This window comes from Drosophila gunungcola, chromosome 3R (genome assembly GCF_025200985.1).
Source record: "Drosophila gunungcola strain Sukarami chromosome 3R, Dgunungcola_SK_2, whole genome shotgun sequence".
Taxonomy (NCBI): Eukaryota; Metazoa; Arthropoda; class Insecta; order Diptera; family Drosophilidae; genus Drosophila; species Drosophila gunungcola.
This window is the reverse complement of record NC_069139.1, coordinates 30,889,093-30,910,494: the sequence shown is the minus strand read 5'-3', so window position 1 is coordinate 30,910,494 and position 21,402 is coordinate 30,889,093. Positions and strand designations below refer to the sequence as shown.

At 36.4% G+C, this 21,402-nt stretch overlaps 1 long non-coding RNA gene across 1 annotated transcript; it reads left to right on the top strand.

Annotated features, from left to right (window-relative positions):
• Positions 1–20,039: 20,039 nt before the first annotated feature.
• On the top strand, positions 20,040–20,710 carry LOC128264339 (uncharacterized). Its single transcript, XR_008268710.1, has 3 exons — positions 20,040–20,174; positions 20,235–20,429; positions 20,491–20,710. It is a non-coding gene; the product is annotated as an uncharacterized LOC128264339 (long non-coding RNA).
• Positions 20,711–21,402: the final 692 nt, after the last annotated feature.

The following is a 21,402-nucleotide window of genomic DNA, read 5'->3' as shown; positions in this document are numbered from 1 at the left end:
TGTTTATCTTTTATTATTGTTACCACTTTGTTGCCCTGGCCGCTGCCATTGTTGTTGTGGGTGTTGGCCTTTGTGGTTTTAGCGCTCTTGAATTAATTGCATTTCACATGCCTTTCGCATTCGGCACTTTGGTATTTTGCATGCAAATTAATTGTGGTTGTTATTTATGTGATTTTGAAAATACCATTAGCTAGTCACTTGCGTTTTGCAAGGCAATGTTCAGCGCCAAATAAACCAAAATTATAAAAATAGCAATAGTTTAAATTGGTTTAATTGGTGTGTGGATCACTGTGTAAGTAAATATGAACCATTATTTTCGTTTTAATGACTTTACTTTCGCAATTGGGATAATGCTTCTATTTGATTGTGGTTAATTACAGCAAATGTGGATAATAAAATGGAACCAAAACGCTAAAAATGTTATTAGGAATAACCATTTTTTAGATAATGTGATTCACAAATTAAAATTACCGCTTAAAAACTAAATTCAAATTCATCAAAACGATTATTCCGATATGAAATACACCTTTTTTTTACTCTTCAGTGTCTTTACGAATATGACTTTGCTGGGCAAACAAATTTATCGATTTGGCATTCTTGCTAACACTGCATCCAAATAGTGAAGCTCTTTAGGCTCATTCAGTCAAAAACAAAGCGGGGCTTTGAAGTGACACGAAAGTGACTTTACGAGCTGCATAGAGCAGCGGCATTAATAAGCAGCTATACGAAAATTTGAAAAAAAAGAGCGGAGTCACAATTACGTGCCTGACTGCTGACGATTTGAGGGGCCTGCAGTTTAATGACCAACGAACGCCTTCTCATTAAACGATAAATTGCACGGGCACATGACACAAATTTGGAAGACACCCTGACAAAACAGAAAAACGCCTTAACTTACTAAATATTGTAACTACGAAAAAATTGTGAGCGCGTGCAAGACCTAAACATGGCATTTAAGCCCAGAATGTTAACGAACAAACATAGTCGATGATGAGAACTGGACAAGAGGAGAAAGGGGTTACCGATCACGGGTTTGTTAGGCGATTTAAAATAGCTTGCAACATGCAAGAAACTTGCACTCCGAAAATCGTTGGTAGGAAGAGCTTTATTGGTAATTGGGGTTCACTTGCATCAAACTCGGTTTAATTTTAAGCTTTGTAAGCTTGTGATTCTAGCAATGACACAACATTATAAATGAAAAAAACATTTAAAATAAACACTCACTGAAATAACATCACTCATCAGATTTATTCTTTTTTTGAAAAAGTTTACAACAACTTACTTTTTTTTATGTTTTCATATTTTAAATTTCTTATGTATAATATATTAATGAGTTTGTAATATAACTAATACCTTTTCAAGACGACTGCCTCTGACCCATTTTTTTAAGTGCACTCCATTATTTACATATGTGGTAGGATTATATGTATAAGAGTATAGCCCTCAGCCAATTTCGTATGCTAAAGGGCCGAAGGACAGAGGGAGAGGAACCTAGACGGAGACGGAAGCTACGACGCATGCAAAAATCAGGCTAATAGATGCTTGACGTTTTGACGTTTACTGCACCGCCCGTCAGCTCTATCATTAGGCGCTGGGAATCGGGACCAGGCTTAGACCAATTGGGGGCTTTGGGGGAGTACGACCACATGCAATATGGTGATTTTGATTTGCATGTCGGCCCCAACTGACTTGGCGTTACTGCAACAAACGAAGCCGTCAACTTCAGTGCAACTTCGTTGCGAGCCAGGTAATTGCCAAACGGAAAATTATAGCTCGTAGTTAGCCGTAGTAACAGAGTAAATTAATTGGACGATTTGAAGTGCGTGATATTGACTGCTAATTAACTGCTTAAAGTCAAGTTAGTGGTGCCCAGCACGCGTTCGATATAAAATGCGGATTCAAAGTACGCTTGGTTTTACTTAATTATTCCACACAGAAAAAATTCCGACAATTTAAAAATTGAGGATGTACTCATTTTGAGTTTCCAATTTGCCTAAGAGCTCACATTGAGGATATTTTTAGACATTTTAACAAAAAAACAAAGAAAATAGTTATGCCTCTTTTGGTCACTAACAAGTTAGAAGGTTCAGGCTTACATTTATTTTTCATGAAAGTAATTCGTAAATGAAATGCTTTCATTTAATGTTAAAAAATAACATATCGATTTATTCTGAATTATGATAATAGACAAACAATTACATTGAGCTTACAAATTTAAATCGACGAAATCCTCCAGCGACCAAACCTTGATTTTCTGGTGCAGATGGACTGGACTGCTGATTCAGAAAATTACATTCAACATTTTTTTTTAAATTTTAGATAACGATTTCAACTTTCCCATACATATTACAAAAAGATAGTTTTCCTAATATAGATGCCCGAAAAGAATTTAATAAATTGCTTAAATTTTGACACCATAAATTAATTGATTTCTGTACTTCTTGCAATAGACCTATTACTTTTGGAAAAGTTGAAATCTTAGAGACTAGTTTGAGCAGAGGCGGACGACATTTGACGATATTAATTGCCGGTCAATATCACATTGTAAATTTAATTAATTTAATTTCGCTAATAACATAAATTAGAAAATTATGAATTCCGAAACTAAATGCGTTTTTTTTGTGTTATTTTTTTTTTGTCAGCTGTTTACCGAAAAAAGACTCCCACCCACGAATGATGAGCAAATAGGCGGGCCTTTTTTCTTTGATCACTCCGGTTGAGAGGAGAGAACGCAGCAGGTAATTCGGTAGCATGGCCTTCTAGGAAAACCCTTAAGGACCCCTGGTAGTGCATTCAGTACAAATTGCATATAATTATGCAACGGCCACAGTTTTTGGAAGTTCACACCTACCAGCCACCGATTCGGATCGAAAATGCGTGCTTTCCCCGCAAAGGCATGTCCTGTTGGCCGTGTCCAATTTCCAGGGTAAACTCTTTCTTAGCCCATTAGAGCTGAAGGCCGATTTAATGCCCTGGACGCCATTAGAGTCGATAGCCATCAAGTGATGGCGATCCCATCTGATCGCATGGCAGCCAGCACTTAGAAGAGCTGCCCGAATAACCCATGACAACAGGTGCGGCACGTATGCAAAAGGATTGGCCGGGATAATCGATTCGAGCATCGACTGGCCAGCGGCGCCTGCAGCTGCCACGTAATCTGATGAAGGGTTGATGTGTTCCTCGCGGAGATGGCTATTGCCTTTATAATGAAATTGTGTTGACCAATTTGTTATTTAATTTTGTTGATTCACAGCGGCGCATCCTTTTGTTAGTGTTTGTGAAAGTGCGAAGTGTTCGTGGCTCAGCAAGGGCGTGGCCTAATGAGTCCGAGGTATCTGATTCTGAAGGTGCTGTTAATACAAATTTTACTAACTGTCCGCAGACACGAGTTAACCAAAGGCTTGAATGCAATTTTCGGCACATTTAGCTAATGAAATTTGCGGTTCTATGCTAAGAAAATATAATATTTTCCACTTTTTTATTATTATCAACTACGATTTCGCTTAGAATTATATAGTTCGATAAGCCCAAAAGGCAGTTTCGATCGCATAAAGTTATCTTATTCTTAATTGTCATCGTGAATTAAAATCAAATTCAACAACAAAGGAAGCAAACTTTGGCAATCCGATGTTCATATACCCTTGCAGCTATTGCAAAAATTAAATATTCTTGAAAACATTAAAATTATGATTTACTTGCGTATATGCTTAAAAACTTTAAGGAAATGATGATTTGCAGTTTTATTTTTCGATAGTTCCTATGACAGCTATATCATATCGTTTTCCGATTTTAATATAATTAAAAAGAGAAATGTTACATTTTAAAAACATTTTACATGATATAGTTGTCCGATTTAAATCGTAATTCTGAAATATTTAAATATTACTATATCTCGAAGAACTAAAAAATAAATTAAAAAACACCAAAGTTATAATTTTTTTTATTTATTTCTCCGATTGTTCCTATGGGAGCTATATGCTATAGTCGTCCGATCCGGCTCGTTCCGACTTATATACTACCTGCAATAGAAAGACCACTTTTGGGATGCAGATAGCTTTAAAACTGAGAGACTAGTTTGCGTAGAAACGGACGGACAGACGGACAGACGGACAGACTGACAGACGGACGGACATACGGACAGACGGACAGACGGACATGGCTAGATCGACTCTCCTAGTGATGCTGATTATAGGGTCGGAGATGTCTCCTTCACTGCGTTGCAAACTTCTGACTGAAATTATAATACCCTCTGCAAGGGTATAATAATTGAGCTGCAAATCATCATAGCTTCAATGTTTTTAAACATATACGCAAGTAAATCATAATTTTAATGTTTTCAAAAATATTTAATTTTTGCCATAGCTGCAAGGGTATATGAACTTCTGCTTGCCGAAGCTTGCTTCCTTTCTTGTTTTATTAGAAGTAGACTATATTTAAAAAAAAACAAAAAGAGACCATTTATGGCCTGAAGGAATCCGTGACCTAAACATTACAGGCCATATTTAGCCTAAAATTAAAGAAAAAAGGCCTTTATTTTAGATTATATACAACCAAAATTGTTCTGAAAAATGAAAGCTACTCATGACCTTAAATTGAGGACAAAAGAATGACCTAAGTCTTAGGTTATTGGCGACCTATAAATTTGATAAAACTCCCAGTCCGAATTTAGGCCACTTACGACCTAAAAAACCAATCAAAGATGCCCATAAATTTAGGTAAAAATTAACCAGTTATTTTGACCTCAGCCCGATTTTCAGGATATTTATGCCCTAAAACATACATTTAAATTTGTTTTATTAGTATTACTTTTTATATTTATACCCTTGCAGAGGGTATTATAATTTCAGTCAGAAGTTTGCAACGCAGTGAAGGAGACGTTTCCGACCCTATAAAGTATATATATTCTTGATCAGCATCACTAGTAGAGTCGATCTAGCCATGTCCGTCTGTCCGTCCGTCTGTCCGTCTGTCCGTCCGTCTGTCCGTCCGTTTATATGCAAACTAGTCTCTCAGTTTTAAAGCTATCTGCATGAAACTTTCCCAAAAGTTGTCTTTCTATTGCAGGTAGTATATAAGTCGGAACGAGCCAGATCGGACGACTATAGCATATAGCTCCCATAGGAACAATCGGAAAAATAAATGAAAAAAAATTATAACTTTGCTGTTTTTTAATTTTTTGTTTAGTTCTTCGAGATATAGTAATGGTTTAATATTTCAGAATTACGGTTTTAATTTCATCAAAATCGGACGACTATAGCATATAGCTCCCATAGGAACAATCGGAAAAAAAAATGAAAAAAAATTATATCTTTTCTGTTTTTTAATTTTTGTTTAGTTCTTCGAATTATGGTAAAAATTTTATCAAAATCGGACGTCTATAGCATATAGCTCCCATAGAAATAATAAAAATGTATAAAATAACTATCTAATAATTGAGCTGCAAATCATCATAGTTTCAATGTTTTTTTTTAGCACATACTCAAGTAAATCATAATTTAAATGTTTTCAAAAGTATTTAATTAATGCAATAGCTGCAAGGGTATATGAACTTCGGCTTGCCGAAGTTTGCTTTCCTTCTTGTTTTTTTTTATTGTTTTAAAGTAATAAAATAACATAGTTTTTATCCATAGGAGTGTGCATGTGAACTGGATAGCCTTCACAAGGCACACGCTCTCTAAAAAGTTTTTTGGGAACTATTTCCTTGAGGTGTTCCTCCGTCAATAATTAGATGGACTTCTTATTAATTCGATGTTCTGCTGTAAATTTAATTGGTAAAAAGTTTTGTATATTGGTTTCAATCGTACTTTCAAAACAACCTTTAAGCTTCTCGCACTGTCATTCTTTTAAAATATTTTCAATGCCTACAATTTAATGAAATTCTTGTTTAAACGAACTAAATTTACTGCAATTTGAAATGGACGCATCACCGAAAAACCGATCATGAAAATACATATCTTGTGTAATTGCGTTTTTAAAAAATTATTTTTTTAAAATTTAGAAACCAGCAGTGCTTATTTAAATGCGTATGAACATATGTTAAAACAATGTTATTTTGCATTTCGAACTTGTAGATTTAATTTGCTACAAAACTATTCAATTGCACTTGAACTGAAACTTTACGAAATGCGCGTTCTTTCTGTAATTAATGGCATTCTCACCAATTTTATATCCATAACGATAACATATAATTTTCCGTAAGTTAGTTTTCTCTATCGAAACTTCAGCGGTATAGAATACGAAAATTTGATGTTTGACGCTTTATTTATGTAGCCCAAACAACTGGAATCACCAAATTAGAAAAAAATGTCTCCGGCTCGAACCATTGACCATGTCAATGAATATGTATTCAAAGTCAAACTATCTCCTATCTATTTCTACAACGAAAAAAAATTTTTTTTCTTGGAATCAAAAGTCTTTTTAAGATTGAAAATCTGCCAAGTGGACCACCTAAAACTAAAAGGTCCGATTTTCCGATTGCCTTTTTGGGTTCACAACATCAAAACCGAAGGCAAAAGGCAGATTTTTGGTCATATGGGTTGTAATTTCGGTTTAAAAAGTATTTATGAGAATATTTAATTTTTAATATCATTTAAAGCAAAATTTTTGGGCACTATATACTACTATTATTTCTCCCATTTTTAAAAAGCTATGGCTGACCAGCATTATAATGACCCTGCAAATTTCACTTTTCAATATACTGTAGTAAATGATTTAATAACAAATTGAAAATTGCACTTTGTCTTGCAATACAGTTGTTGTGTTTAAACATCTTAATTTCTCCATTAATTCTTATCTACATACTTATGCACATATTAGGGTAGGTAAAACATCGATAGTGTGCACTATCGATAGTTTTGGCTATCAATCGTGGCCACTATCGATAGCATCAAAAATTGTTCTGCCTCAAAAAAAAAAAAAATATAACGAAATATCAATAAAAACAAATCAAAATTCTTAATTTATTGTTTTCGACACTATAGAGCAATTTATTACGAATTCATTTTTACATGAACTTTAAAAATAGAGTTTTCATAAAAAGCTTCGTCATGGTGTGCAGGCCAACTGTCCCATTATTTTTTTTTGTAACTTCTTAGCGAACCTTTATCCTTCTCGAACTTTTTAAAAACGCTTTGTGACCTGAAAGTTGAAAATTCAATAAAGTTACCAGAAATATACCGCAATACAGTCCAAATATTCTTCAAATATACCATACAAAAAATGAATTTTCTAAACCAAAAGTTTCGATGGTGAGCCAAACCCCTTTACTCGTAGAGTATTGAAAAGTATACTGCCCGAAAATCGTGAAAGTATGTACTGGCAATACTTAGTTTGGGGAATACTTAGTTTGAAGTTTTTTGGCTGCGTAACGGGTACCTAATAGTAGGGCAAATATGGCGTTATCTCTGTTTTTTTATAGAAAAGTAGATTTAAGAAAACAGAATATTAAAATAAATAAGATAAATATAAAAAATAAGCATTTACATATTTAATCATACTTAAAGTATGAAAAAATTTAGTTAAAAAATTAAATATATTGAAATCGACAATTATCATAATAGACAAACTAATAAGATATGTTAATAATTAAATTAACATATTTTAAGTAAATTTTTCTAACATTTATGTTTTAAAAAAATATGATGCATTCAAATATTTTAATGTTAAATTTTGCTATGCCGTTTTCTTTGAGTGTATTAGCATTTAAAAAAATAAATAAATATAATCATTATTTTTAAATTTTAGTGATGTTCAATGCCCTCAACAATCCACGTGGAACATTGACTCTTTTGACTGAAACTATAGTACCCTCTGCAAGGATATAAAAATGTAGCTTTTGAAACAAGACACCGATCATTATTAATTCTACTTGTTTGGAGTATTCCCCAGAAACTAAGTCTTGATTAAAGTATTATATGGATTGGATTTTTTTAAATATTTTCCAATTAGTTGAAGTACAATTCATACATAATTTATCTTTGGTTTAATTAATTTTTATTAAATTAAGTCTTGGTACAACATGAATTCATTCTTGACTTTGTACAAAATCTTTCTCAAATTAAGAGTTAGTTTCCTAAATTTAGTTAATAATTTAAAAGTAAAATAGGAAGAAAATATATTATTTGTGGGGCTGTCTGAAACTATAATTACCTCTGAAAATGTATCAAAGGAAAACTCAGCTTTTTGGAAAATTTAAATGTAATTATATTTATTTATCTTTGCTTTGTATTTGTGTGTAATTGATTTTGCTGTGTTTCTCAACCTTATTCACAAGCAAAATTTTCACTAAGAATAGGGTGGTGGCTTTTAATCGTAATGTTGTATTATTGCCCGGCAACAACCGGTGAAACAAATATGGCAGATAGTTGGCAGCCATTTTGAGCTGCATTTGGCTTTGTTTGACTTTTTTTTTAGTTTGTTTGTTTGTCTGTTGCGACACGCGCCGTTGAGTTATTAGACCAAGCAACTACCATTGCGACTGCAACTTCGGCAGACAATTGTTGAAATATTGATAACGAACTGGCCCAGCCGTTTTCAATGTTTTTTCTTTTTCTTTATCTATATTTTTTTATATTTAATAATGTTGCTTTATTTAAGTTGTAATGTATATATATTTTTGATCAGCACCACTAGGAGGGTCGATCTAGCCATGTCCGTCTGTCCCTTTCTTTATAACTTTGCTGCTATTTAATTTTTTGTTTTAGTTCTTCGAGATGTAGTAATGGTTAAATATATCAGAATTACGGTTTAAATTTCATGAAAAACCAGCTCCCATGAGCTCCCAGGTCGGGAAACCTACGAGCAACTATAACATCTTACACGCTATACCTTAAATGTCTTGCGTTCCAGATTCCGCCTATTAGTTTTATTTTTGTTTACCAACATGATCATTATGTCTCAAGATCTAAATATACTGACAAAAATTGAAAACCAATAAGCAAATATATAAATTCATGATCAAATTCAAGGACTTTAAAAATAGAATTCAGTACGACGAGTATTTGTAAAGCACAAATACGCAAAAAGTTCGATTTCACAAAGAGTCTGCTGCCCTAAAACATTTGTTTTCCTCCTCGTTACTCATGTTAGTGTTTTATAAAAAGTTGGGTTGAGTATTTTTGCCTTTTATTTTGTATTCCTTTTGTATTCTATTGTATGGAAAGCTCTTTGTCTTAAATAATATTGAGGTAAATACTACTTATCTATTCTAGCAACAATTGCCTGTCGCCAGCCCATTTCCGCCAGAGAGCCCAGCACTTGTTTTTAATAAGTGCTAATGAGTTGCACAAGCCACAGAGGCATCGCTCATTTACGAGTCAAAGATACACCCTTTTAGAGCCACAGATTCTGAATGCTTTGTAAGCAAACACTGCAGAAATAACAACCCTATGTAAATTTGAAGAAAATGAAAAGTTTAGGATTGGTGTATGAATTAGTGTAAAATATTTTGGATTGGTGTAAAGAAATTTAATTTTATCGGATATTATTATGAAGAAACATAATTAAAGTGTAAAGTGTGAGACAATTTAAACTGATTCTGCCAAAAAATATATAAAATTAAATGCTTTCAAGTCGCGGTTTCTTGTAGTGAGCGTTCAAGCCGCATTAAAGACCCCTCTTAAAACTCACCTCCCGCCGAAAGCACTTTGCATAAATGGGTCTGCGCCCTTCTGGCCCCGTTTCCATGCTGGCTGCTTCCGCTTCGGCAACATTGTATGGAAAGTGCTCGTTATGATGCCAACCGCAAAGACTTGTAATTTGGCGACTTGGTGTCGTCGAAGCTAAGTCGATAAGGGTATGGAAACCGCATCAGTGCCGCATAAGTCAAGACATTTATGTTGCCCATGTCGGGCAAGCAATGGCAATAATCTCTGACTCATCACATCAGCCTTTAGGATACGAGTATCTACTCTCAGATATCTGGTCATTAGGCTCATTAGAGCGGCAGCCAATTAATAAACAAAAATAAATAATTGCACAATTCATTTGGTAATTAGACATGGCTCATAAAGCTGAATTAGGCAAAAGGCATAATGCCTATGGCGGACTGATATCCCACAGATAGCAAGCACACCCATATACCGTCTAAATAAAGAGACACAAGCGAACAGAGGGAGAACTTCATGCAAATGAAATGAAATTGACTAGAGAGCCAGCAAATTGAGTGTGTCTCGTGAACCAGCGGGTATTTTCGTCCCCGCTCACAGTGGCTGCCAACATTACGCAGCCAGGGCCACCCTACCCGGACCAATCCCCCCTCTGAACAAACACACGTACGCCCATGTAAGTGAACAATTCATTTGTCACACTAAATTTGTTTCAATTCATTTGCTCGGAATGACAAATAATGCGATATAATTACTTTTCGGAGCGTTCTATGGTGCTTTTGCTTGTGGGAGTGAGTACCCCCTTCGTTTCCTCACTCACGGTCAATGCGCATTAGGCTCTGTCGGTAGAGATTTTTAAATGAGATTGCTTCTATTTACATACATTTTCCATCAAACTTCGGGCAGTGTGTGTGAGTGCTAATTATTATTTTTCTTTATTATGTGAAGAGCAAGGATTGGTCGAATCAAATCTGAATTCAAGGGTAGGTTAGCTATGTCGCAGAAGATATTTCTTTGAACTTAATACACATGTCATATGATTCACATATGATATTTCAAAAGTCCAGTAAACCAATACAAAATATTTTAAATTAAAAAACGAATTCCTATAACCGTAGTCCGTAGTCCATGTCTGGACTACCTTTTTTTTTAAAATTATTTTTGACGTATTAATAATTTAGCAGTTCTGAATTACGCTTTTAATTTTATTAAAATCGGAAAACGATATCATATAGTCGCCATAGAAACCATAGAATAATTGGGCTGCAAATCATGATAGCACAGTGGTCTTGTATGGGAGCCTCGGTCATAAATACTTCTAGAGGGGCTATCGCTTTGAAACTTGTACAAAAAATTTTTTTTAGATTTTGTTATAAATATTTAGGACAAGAACTGGTCAGATCGTACCACTATATCCTATAGATTTCATAGGAACAATCGGAAAAAAAAAATTATAACTTATTGATACGACACAGAACAGAACGCAATCGTGAAAATTGACACTCCCAAGGAAAAAATAAGCTATTATTATAAAGAAAAGAATATAAACACAAAACATAACGCAAAAATAACAACAACCGACAATACAAACCAAAAAACGGCAACAAACTACAACATACAGCAGAAGCACGTGTTTTTTTTAAATTTAGGTTAAATTACCTTTTCGTATAATTGCAAGCCTTTCGGCAAATTTTGGCACTTGAATTAAACATTCTTATATTCTTTAAATACTTAAGAATATTATACAAAATATTTGTTTGTGCCGAAGAATGCCATCACAACTAAAACTCTAACCAAACACAGAAAAGACAAACCAAGAAAGCCCACAATTATGTACTAAATACAATATTGATTTACACAAAACACAACACATACTACATAAACTTTTTGTTGCAAAACAACTTGTTTTTTATAGAGAGAGAGCTGAAATACCCAATGAATATCATGCTCTCGATGCTATTCTTGAAGAGGACAGATAGAGCAAAACAAAAAGATGAATAAATTTAAATAGCTAGACCAATTATAAATAAGAATTGGTACATTTAAAATCAAAATATTGACTTTTATTTTTTTATTTATAGCCTGTGCATAGCTGCAATGTTTTTAAACATAAACGCAAGAAAATCACAATTTTAATGTTTTCAAGAATATATAATTTTTGCAATAGCTGCAAGGGTATATGAACTTCGGCTTGCCGAAGTTTGCTTCCTTTCTTGTTTTATAATATTATACGTGAAAAAGAATGCAAACACATCAAAAGACCAACAAGCCCTTTGTTTAGTGATGCCTAAGAGTATGCTATACCATTTTTGGAAATGCCGGCAATATGCATGTAAAATTTTACCTCGATTTGGTCCACAGTGTTGTAAATGGCGCAATTTTATTTGAAGTTGAAAACAAGCGTAAAGTTTCTACTTGTATCTAAACTGGCAACAGTGGCGCCATCTGGGACACCGCGGCACACTGGATTTTTAAGCGCCACTTGACATTGCTGCTACACAAACAGAAATGTACGGCATCACTCCCGTTATCCCGTTATATATTACATGAAATATATTACACGCACTCTTTAAATACTTATTTTTTACATGTAATTATACCTTAAGTATGTTGTGGCTTTTTTTGCATCTCGAAAATTAAATTAATCCAAAAAGCAGACATTGGCCAATAAAAAATAGATTTTGAGCTATTCGGACGAAACCCGGTTTTACGATCAGGTGATTATAAATTAAATGAATAAAATTACCAAAATTAAATGAATAGAGCGAATTTGCAATTTGTCCGGAGTGCAAAACAACATAGTGAATTTAAAATATTAAAATAAATTGTAAAATGCAACCTAATCTTTTTTTCTTTCAGCAGCTGTAGGTAGGAGGGAAACACTTATTTTGTTTCTATGTCTGTTATGTTGTTGTTGCCATTGTAATTTGTTGTTGTATTTTCGACTTTTACTTTTTGATTGATTATTTTCTTTATTTTATTAGCTAGTTCTTTTCCAATCGATTAAATCCACCAGTAATCAAACCTTGAAATTCCATAATGACACTTAAAATTTTTGTATAGTACCATTTCTTTAAAGTGGACAACGTCCAAAAATAATAAATAAAATAAAATAATGGGCATTTCAATAGATTTCAATGTCCAATTCAATAGTCAAATTAAAAAATTATAGTTCTACCAAAGTCTCAATAACATTTTTTTCATATTTTAAATTCGTGACCTAACATTTGGAGTTTAGGCTACAAATTTTTTTTAAGCCCTTGAAGAGAGTATTAGAATTTCAGTCAGAAGTTGGCAACGTTGCGGTACCCAATCCTTCCACTCCCTAGGTTGTCAAAGCACGCGGGATGAGGGGAATGACACCGGTGGCGGGGGGAGAGATGATATTCGCCGATATAAACTTTTGGACCGGGAACGGGCCGTCATATTTCGTCGCCAACTTCGCCGCAAAGCCATAGATCCTTTTGACATTAAGTGTTGTTTTACTAACATGAGTGATCATAAGACGGGGTGCCATAGTGGCGCACCTAGTCGGCTCTTGCCCGCTCAGCAATGATTCTGACGACCTCGAATAATTTATCATGTTGGTCCTAGGTTCGCGGCCCTGCTTAAAAAAACGTGGGGCTGAAGTCTGTAGTATCTGAAATGCTAGAGTTGACTGCCAATGTCATCTCTCGTAAAAGGTTGTCCCCAATTGACTTTTCGCCTTAAATAAACTGTGCGATCATAGTTTTGACGCTGCGGTTGGCCCGCTGTGGGATTCTTCTGGGGTGAATATGGGCCGCATACTGAGACTCACATCCGAGTTCTTCTTAAAGGCACGGCTCATAAACTGTGTTCCGTTGTCGCACACGATCACCCGTGGGACTCCAAAATGTCAAAGAATACCCTTGCGGAATGCATGAATCAGGGCTGAGTTCGACCCACTTGGCAATAGTGTCGAAGAAAACTAACAGTGTTGTGTAACCTGTAGGTAGGGGTCCCACAAATTCGGCACACCACGTCAAGCAGGGTTCTTGTATTCGTCGAGTCAACACATGCACCGCTGGCTTCTGTTTCTGAATCTTTGACTGGTTAAGCACTTTGGAACACACATTATGACATCTCGTTATATCCCGGGCGAGTAACACTTCGAGGCAACGCGTTAGATTGTCTTCCGTAAGCCAAGGTGTACTGCAGATTGGGTGCCGAGACACTCCTTCAGTACTCGTCTCCGGTGATGGTGAGCTACACACAACTGCCAAGGCACAAAATCTGCGTCATCTGGTCAGGTCCTAAGGCGACGATACATTTGCCCATTCTCATAAACGACATATGGACGTTCCAAGATTTGTTTTCGTTTCTGTATTCACAATTTTCTTGCTTCCTCGTCTTCTTCCGTGAGCTGGTTGCCGGAACAGGGCTTATGCCACAACGTGCGGACATCCTGTTCTTTACATCACTTAGTATCGAAACTGTTGTAACTCAAATGCCCAACGAGCTATACGTTCATGTGGACTTTAATTCTAGATGATCTGGAATAATTGTGAACTCGTATCCTTCGAGATATCATCGCCACTTTCAAATGGCCCTTACGATTGCCAAACTCTTTTCATGGTCGTGGTATAGTTCTCGTCAGCTTTCTCCAGCAGGCGGCTGATGTAAACGACCTCTCTTTTTGCTCCTCTTGTCTCCTGAGCCAATACTGCGCTTAATCCAACGTCGCTCTCGTCTGTCTGGATTGTGAATCGCTGATCAAAGTTTGAGCAAGCCCGAGGGGGGCACTCGTAACAAGTTCTTTTAGCTCGTCGAATGCGGCCTCGGTATCCCAGTGACACTTGGTGCTCTTTCTCAGAAGCTTAGACATCGGTTGAACGATTGTTGCACAGTTAGGTACGAACCGACGCTACCATGATTCCATACCTAAGCATCGTCTTAGTTCCTTCAAAGAAGTTGGTGGCCGAGCTCTCTTACTGTTGTTCCTTTATCGGGATCCGTATGTAGCCATCTTCACTTAGCATGTGACCAAGATTCTTGAGTTTCCTCTTGAAGATCTAGCATTTGTCCTTGTTGGTTCGTAGGTTAGCTGCTCTGAGCAGGGCAGGTGGGGCCGTGCCCCAGGGCCCCTTCTTATCGGCCATTTTTACTCATTGCCCCAGGGCCCCTGATGCTCTACTTAAACTCTACTACTTTTTGGAGATTTCCTGTATGTTCAGCTATATATCTCACCCAGTCACTAAGATGCCATCCATATATACAAACGTGAATGGATCTAGTTCAGGCCCGATGACACTATCTGGGTGCATTGAAACGTAGCAGCTTCGGAATGCAATCCGAATGGCATGACACGCCATTAAAAGAGACCCCGGCCAGAGACTGTGAACGCCGTATACGGTTTAATATCCTGTGGCATGGGTATTTGCCAATAACCGCCTTTCAAGTCTAGCGAGGATAAAATTCAAAATAAATGGGTTCTGAAAATTTGCAATAGTTGCAAGGGTATATAACTTCTTGTTTGTTGTCGGTTTTTGACGAATGTAAAAACCTCGTTCAAGGGCATGACCTAGTCCCCCGTGTCCACTATTGCTCTCATATGTATATACGAATGAGTGCAGTTCATCCTGGTTTTAATGTGGGTGGAGATACTTCTGGGCCAAGAGGAGGTGAGCAGCTTGAGTGGCTTCGTTACGTCATTGCGTCTCTGGCTAGATGTTATTTTTTTACATAGGCTTGGTATAGGCAGATAGAGATAAGGGAAAAGTGCCTTAAAGTTCATGACTCTACAAAATTTAGATTTTTACCGATGTTTACTCGACGTTTACTAGATATTTACTCGATATTTGGAATATCGATATACTATCGTGAGAAACTATCACCACTATCGACCGAAAATAACAACAGCATTTACCTTTCCGACGAAGTCCGTATTTTAAAATACGAAATTAAACCTATATTATAAAATATGAGTTTAATAGCGTCTGCACACAGTAGCGAAAAAAATGAAGCGACCCATTCACACAGGTACCCGCTGAGCGGCCTACTAGAAGTAAACAAACCTTAAAAGAAGAAGAAGAAAACACAAAATTCAATTTTGCCGCCAAAAACATGAATATTTAACCAAAAGTAAATAAAAATTTGACATTCGCAAGTGGAAAATTTTTCCTCTGCTAATAATCCTATAATCCACTGATGTTGAGCTTTGATGGATTATATGGTGATCACCCGATCCATTATTTACATTAATTGATTGTTTTCATGGCACCAGTGTTGCCAACACTTTGGGTCATATAAAAGCTAAGCTATCATTTGAAAAAAGCTAGAAAAATTCCGAAAATTCTGATGGTAACTAATAGGTTGATCCATTGCCGCATTAGTACATTTTTTAAATGTGCCTGATTCCATTGGCGCAATAGCATTTAGCTTATGATACTCCGACATGTGAGTGGCACGAACAGATGATCTGGGTTACTTTACTTTTGAATTGTCGCAAATCAAAACGATTCATTTAAAAATCATGAATATGATACGGACATCTTTAGTACCCAACAGGACATCAAAATTGCGACCGAGTTATTTGCCAACTTGGACGACAAGGAAGGGAAGCTAATGGTGTTGTTTGACGGGCTTGCAAAGGAGAGCACCACAGTTTCTAAAAAAGAGCAAGGATCCCCGTATATGTGGGAGTGTTTTCCTGTCGGAGATGCAGCAGTGACGCAGGATTAGCTGCGCTTGCTATTGTTTTCAGTAATTTTTACGCCAACAAATTTTATATTCAAAAGAAATCAAAAATTGCGCCATGCATGCATAAAAACCCAGCTGCTATAGTGGTGGCACTAACGAAATTAAAAATTAGTATTTACCGGTATTTTTTTCAAAAATGTTCGGGGCGAATGATCTTATTTTAAATGCGCCGTTTAGCCTTATGTGATTCCCTGTGGAAACGGTTGGAAAATTCAACAAATGTGAAACTCTGAGATCCACAGAGCACATCAACTTTCCGATTTCAGCTAATCTGAACAGCTGTGGCTCGTCAAAACGCAAAGTCAACAGGACAACCATATTTGATTATGCTTTGATAAGCTACAGCTGTTAAGATCAGCTGAAATCGGAAGGTGGAAGGTGGATGTGCTCTGTGAAAACCGGAGTTTCACTTTATTCAAAAATTCCAGCGGTTTTTCAGGGATAGACTGCGTGGAAAGAGGGCTGCACCGCGGAAACATCGGCTAACTATCACATTATTTAGTCCGTCAATTTTTAACGTCGGACTAACTGGGAAGTTTTTGGAACGGCAAAGCCTTATGGACCATCCCTTCAACGGATGGTGGAAGGTGGATGGATCTCTGTGGAAAACACTATTACACTCGCGATCGAATCATAAATTGTGAAATACCTCGTTAGTGATGATATTAAACTTGATTCAATTGCTTTCATGTCATAAAAGCCTATTCAGACAGGCGGCTTTTCTGCTTCAGGGAAAAAATTCTTCAGCGCGTTTTTCTACCATAAGATTTACATACATGTGATAGAAAGAGCCGAAAAAAAACGCTACAACTCGCTGTTGCGAGTATTAAGCCTAGTACGAAATCCGTACCCCAGCTTTGAGAGAGAGCGAGAGACAAATAACCGGCGTACATTTTTCGTCAGTTCCTTTTTTCATCCCGGTACTCAGATCGACGAAAAAAAAAACAGAAAAGTTAAGAAAGCGTTGCCAGATTTCTCTGAGCGAACGTACGCCAGGCCCCGGCATAAAGAATAACAAATTTAATCTTTTGAGGTTGGAGTTGTCGGATCAAAAAATGGAAAAACTCAAAAACTCAGCAAAATGTATTTCAATATTACAATGTTGACGACAAAATATTCCCGATCCATTTATAATAGCCTAATTCCATTGCCGCATTAGTGGACTTTTTAAATGTGCCTGATTCCATTGGCGCATTAGCATTTAGCTAATGCTACTCCGACATGTGAGTGGCACGAGCAGCTGATCTGGGTTTGTTTACTTTTGCATTTTGGCAAATCCAAAAGAAATTAATCAAAATTAATGAACATGAGTGAGTTTACTAAACTCTGTAATGCTCAGCAGGACATCTATAATGCGACCGAGGCATTTGCCAGCTTGGACGACAAGGAAGAGAAGCTGATTACGGTGTTATGACGGGTTTGAAATGGAGACCACCACAGTTTCCAAAAAGGGCTAGGATCCCCGTATATGTGGGAGTTTTTTTATGCCAGAGATCCAGCAGTAATGCATTGTGGTACTGCGAGCAGAATTTGCAGAGTGCGCTTTAGTTTTCAGTCATTTTTATACAAAATAGATTTTATATTTAAAAGACATCAAAAATTGCGCCAACCTTGCATATAGAAAACAGCTGGCACGAACAAAATATCGTTCAACATCGGTATTTTCCGGTATTTTTTCTAAAATTGTTCGGGGCGAATGGTTTTTAATCGCATTTAAAAATCGCATTTATTTTAAATGCGGCATTTAGCCTTATGGGATTCCCTGTGTAAATAAATGCGCATTAGGCTAAACGCGTTTTAATGCGCCAATGAAATCAGGCTATAAGCCACTTTTGCTGTTTTGATAAATTATAGTTGCAAGCTGGCGGGTTAAATTTGAATTGTTTACCGTTTGTCAACAAGCCCAGCGGACTGATAGAAAGGCTGTAAGAACAAAACATCGGTTATAGCCTGATTCCATTGGCGCATTAAAACGCATTTAGCTCAATGGGCATTTATTTACACTGGGAATCCCATAAGGCTAAATGCCGCATTTAAAATAAATGCGATTTTTAAATGCGATTAAAAACCATTCGCCCCGAACATTTAAAAAAAAAATACCGGAAAATACCGATGTTGAACGATATTTTGTATGTGCCACCACTACAACAGCTGTTTTCTATATGCAAGGTTGGCGCAATTTTTGATGTCTTTTGAATATAAAATCTGTTTTGTATAAAAATGACTGAAAACTAAAGCGCACGCTGCAAATTCTGTTCGCAGTACCACAATGCATTACTGCTGGATCTCTGGCATTAAATAACTCCCACATATACGGGGATCCTAGCCCTTTTTGGAAACTGTGGTGGTCTCCATTGCAAACCCGTCATAACAACGCAATCAGCTTCCCTTCCTTGTCGTCCAAGTTGGCAAATGCCTCGGTCGCATAATAGATGTCCTGCTGACCATTACAGATTTTAGTAAACTCACTCATGTTCATTAATTTTAATTAATTTCTTTTGGATTTGCCAAAATGCAAAAGTAAACAAACCCAGATCAGCTGCTCGTGCCACTCACATGTCGGAGTAGCATTAGCTAAATGCTAATGCGACAATGGAATCAGGCACATTTAAAAGTCCACTAATGCGGCAATGGAATCAGGCTATTAGTCGATCTGAGTACGTGGCTTTAGCTGTAAATTCTGTAGAGATTTAGTATTTTTAAAGAATTTAGATGATTTTTACTTGGCAATTTTGGGATTTTTCTGAGATGGAGATGCAGTTTGGCCAAGTCTGCGGATTTAAATTCAGTTAATGCAATTAAATGAACGAATGTTATTCGATAATATGAAATATTGGGCGTGTTCAGCAGAACAACATGAAAACTGATCACTGATTGATTTCTTACGATAGTTTTGACGAACGCAGACGATTACTGATGCAAAAGTTGTTCTATCATGGTCAACAAAAAAAGAGCGTAAAAATAGTACGCTACCTTTTTTGATACATGATACATATCTGCTAGCTTATATCGGTGGTGTAAATATCGATAAGAACAGACAGGAAAATCAGAATGTAAGCAATACAAATTTAAAAAACAAACAAAACAAGCAAAAATTAATTAATTAATGCGTAAATGCATCATAACTGACTGATCCCTTTAACTACTATTTGACCTGCAAAGCAAAAAGATGGACAGCCTACAAAAAAGTACTCATGTACAAATATGGAGAAATGCAGCAGAAATTAATGGATCGTCATAGGCCAACATCTGTGGACAAATCATTAGCAGAGGAAAACCTTTAAAAATGTATTTAGTTTTGCGTGGCGGAAACATTGAATTTTGTTTTCTCTTCTTATTTTTACGTTTGTTTACTTCTAGTAGGCCGATCAGCTGTCTTTTCATCAGCAGGTGCCTGTGTGAATGGGTCGCTTCAACTATTTTGCAACAACTCAACGGTTTTTAAATAAAAAAATACCACAAAGTATATAAGCCAGATTTTTTTTTTAAAAGCTTATATAACGTCAAACTCAATAGGTCAGCCATCTTTGTTTATGTTTTGATGAGCCACAGCTGTCCGGATCAGCTGTTATCGGAAGGCTAATGGTGGGAGTGCTCTGTGGAAATCAGAGTTTCACATCTTCAAAAAATCCAAACAATTTTTCATGGTTGGACTGCGTGAAAAGAGGGTGTTGCACCGGAAAAATATCGGCTTACTATCGCATAAAATAGTCCGTCAAATTTTAACGTTGGACTAACTGGAAACTTTTTGAAAAGGCAAAACGTCTGCTGTTCCTATCTCATTCTGTTTCACCCAGTATATTTGGTATGTTTTGTCATCCACAACCAAAATGCCGGGCACTGGAGCAGGTAAGTTAGTTTTAAAATTGTTATATTTTATAATAAAACAGCTCCCCTCTCACGTTCTAGCCTCAATGCGATCATCTTCCCGCACGGCGTGGAAACCAGAATTGGAAGTCTTGAGCTAGTACATAGAGGATTCAAGAGGTACTAGAAAGAACTCCCATGTCAACCAAATGAAGGCCATGACCATTACGCAGCAGTAGTTTGACGTGGGTTGGACAGAAATCCGGTCAAAATTTAAAACTTCACAAGGAAGTACAAGTAAGTCAACCTCTGCTGCTTCGATAATAATCTGTTATGGTTGATTTTTATAAAGGAGAAGGAAAAGGCCTCTGTTTCTTTTAGAATTGCAGAACATCCTTCCGCCAGAGGAGGACCCTATAGAGTTGGACACAGAAGAGGTAACCATCCAAGAGCCGTCAACTGTAAAACCAACGAGCAAACGTGCAAAAAAGTACCACCATGAGTTGAGGAACGAAATTCAAAGGGAGAAGCAGCAGCAGACACTAGAGCATCAGTGCAAAACCAAGGACAATTTTGGAATGTCTTATTTGACGCTATTAAAAAAAATAGATATATTATTTTAATTATTGTGATGTTTATTTGATCGAATAATTGAGGTGAAAATCATCACAGCTTCAATGTTTTTAAACACATACGCATATGTTCAAAATGTTTTATTTGTTGAACGTTGATGCAGTATAAGGAGTACAAACAAGTCGCCCAACGAAATCAAGCACGAGCGTGGGTCCTTTTAGCATAGTGGTCAATTATTGTTGGTAGTTGCGGTTTGGTTTAAAAAGCTAATTAAAAGTTAAGCGGCTGACCAATTCTATGTCGTCAAATTCTTTTGACTATCGCTAAATAAACCCAAGAACACTCATAGCCTTGTTAAAAGTAGACTTTATGTGACAGTCGAATTTTAATTTAGGGTCAAGAAGAACTCCTGAATCGGTGACCAAATTTATACGGTCCAGTATAATAAAGATAATAGCTTATAAATGAAGGCGTACCCCTATAAAAACTCATAACGTAACATTTAAGGCAATTCAGATTTAAGACGTTAGATAAACACCAACTTTGAAAAAACTCAATACCAGATTGTAAACCGAAACCCCATTGAAAAAAATGATAGGGCAAACCAAGGTTAACATCGTCAGCATACATTAATACTCGAGAATGTGTTATGACAGAAGGTAGATCATTGATGAATAAAGTAAATAGCAATCGGCCC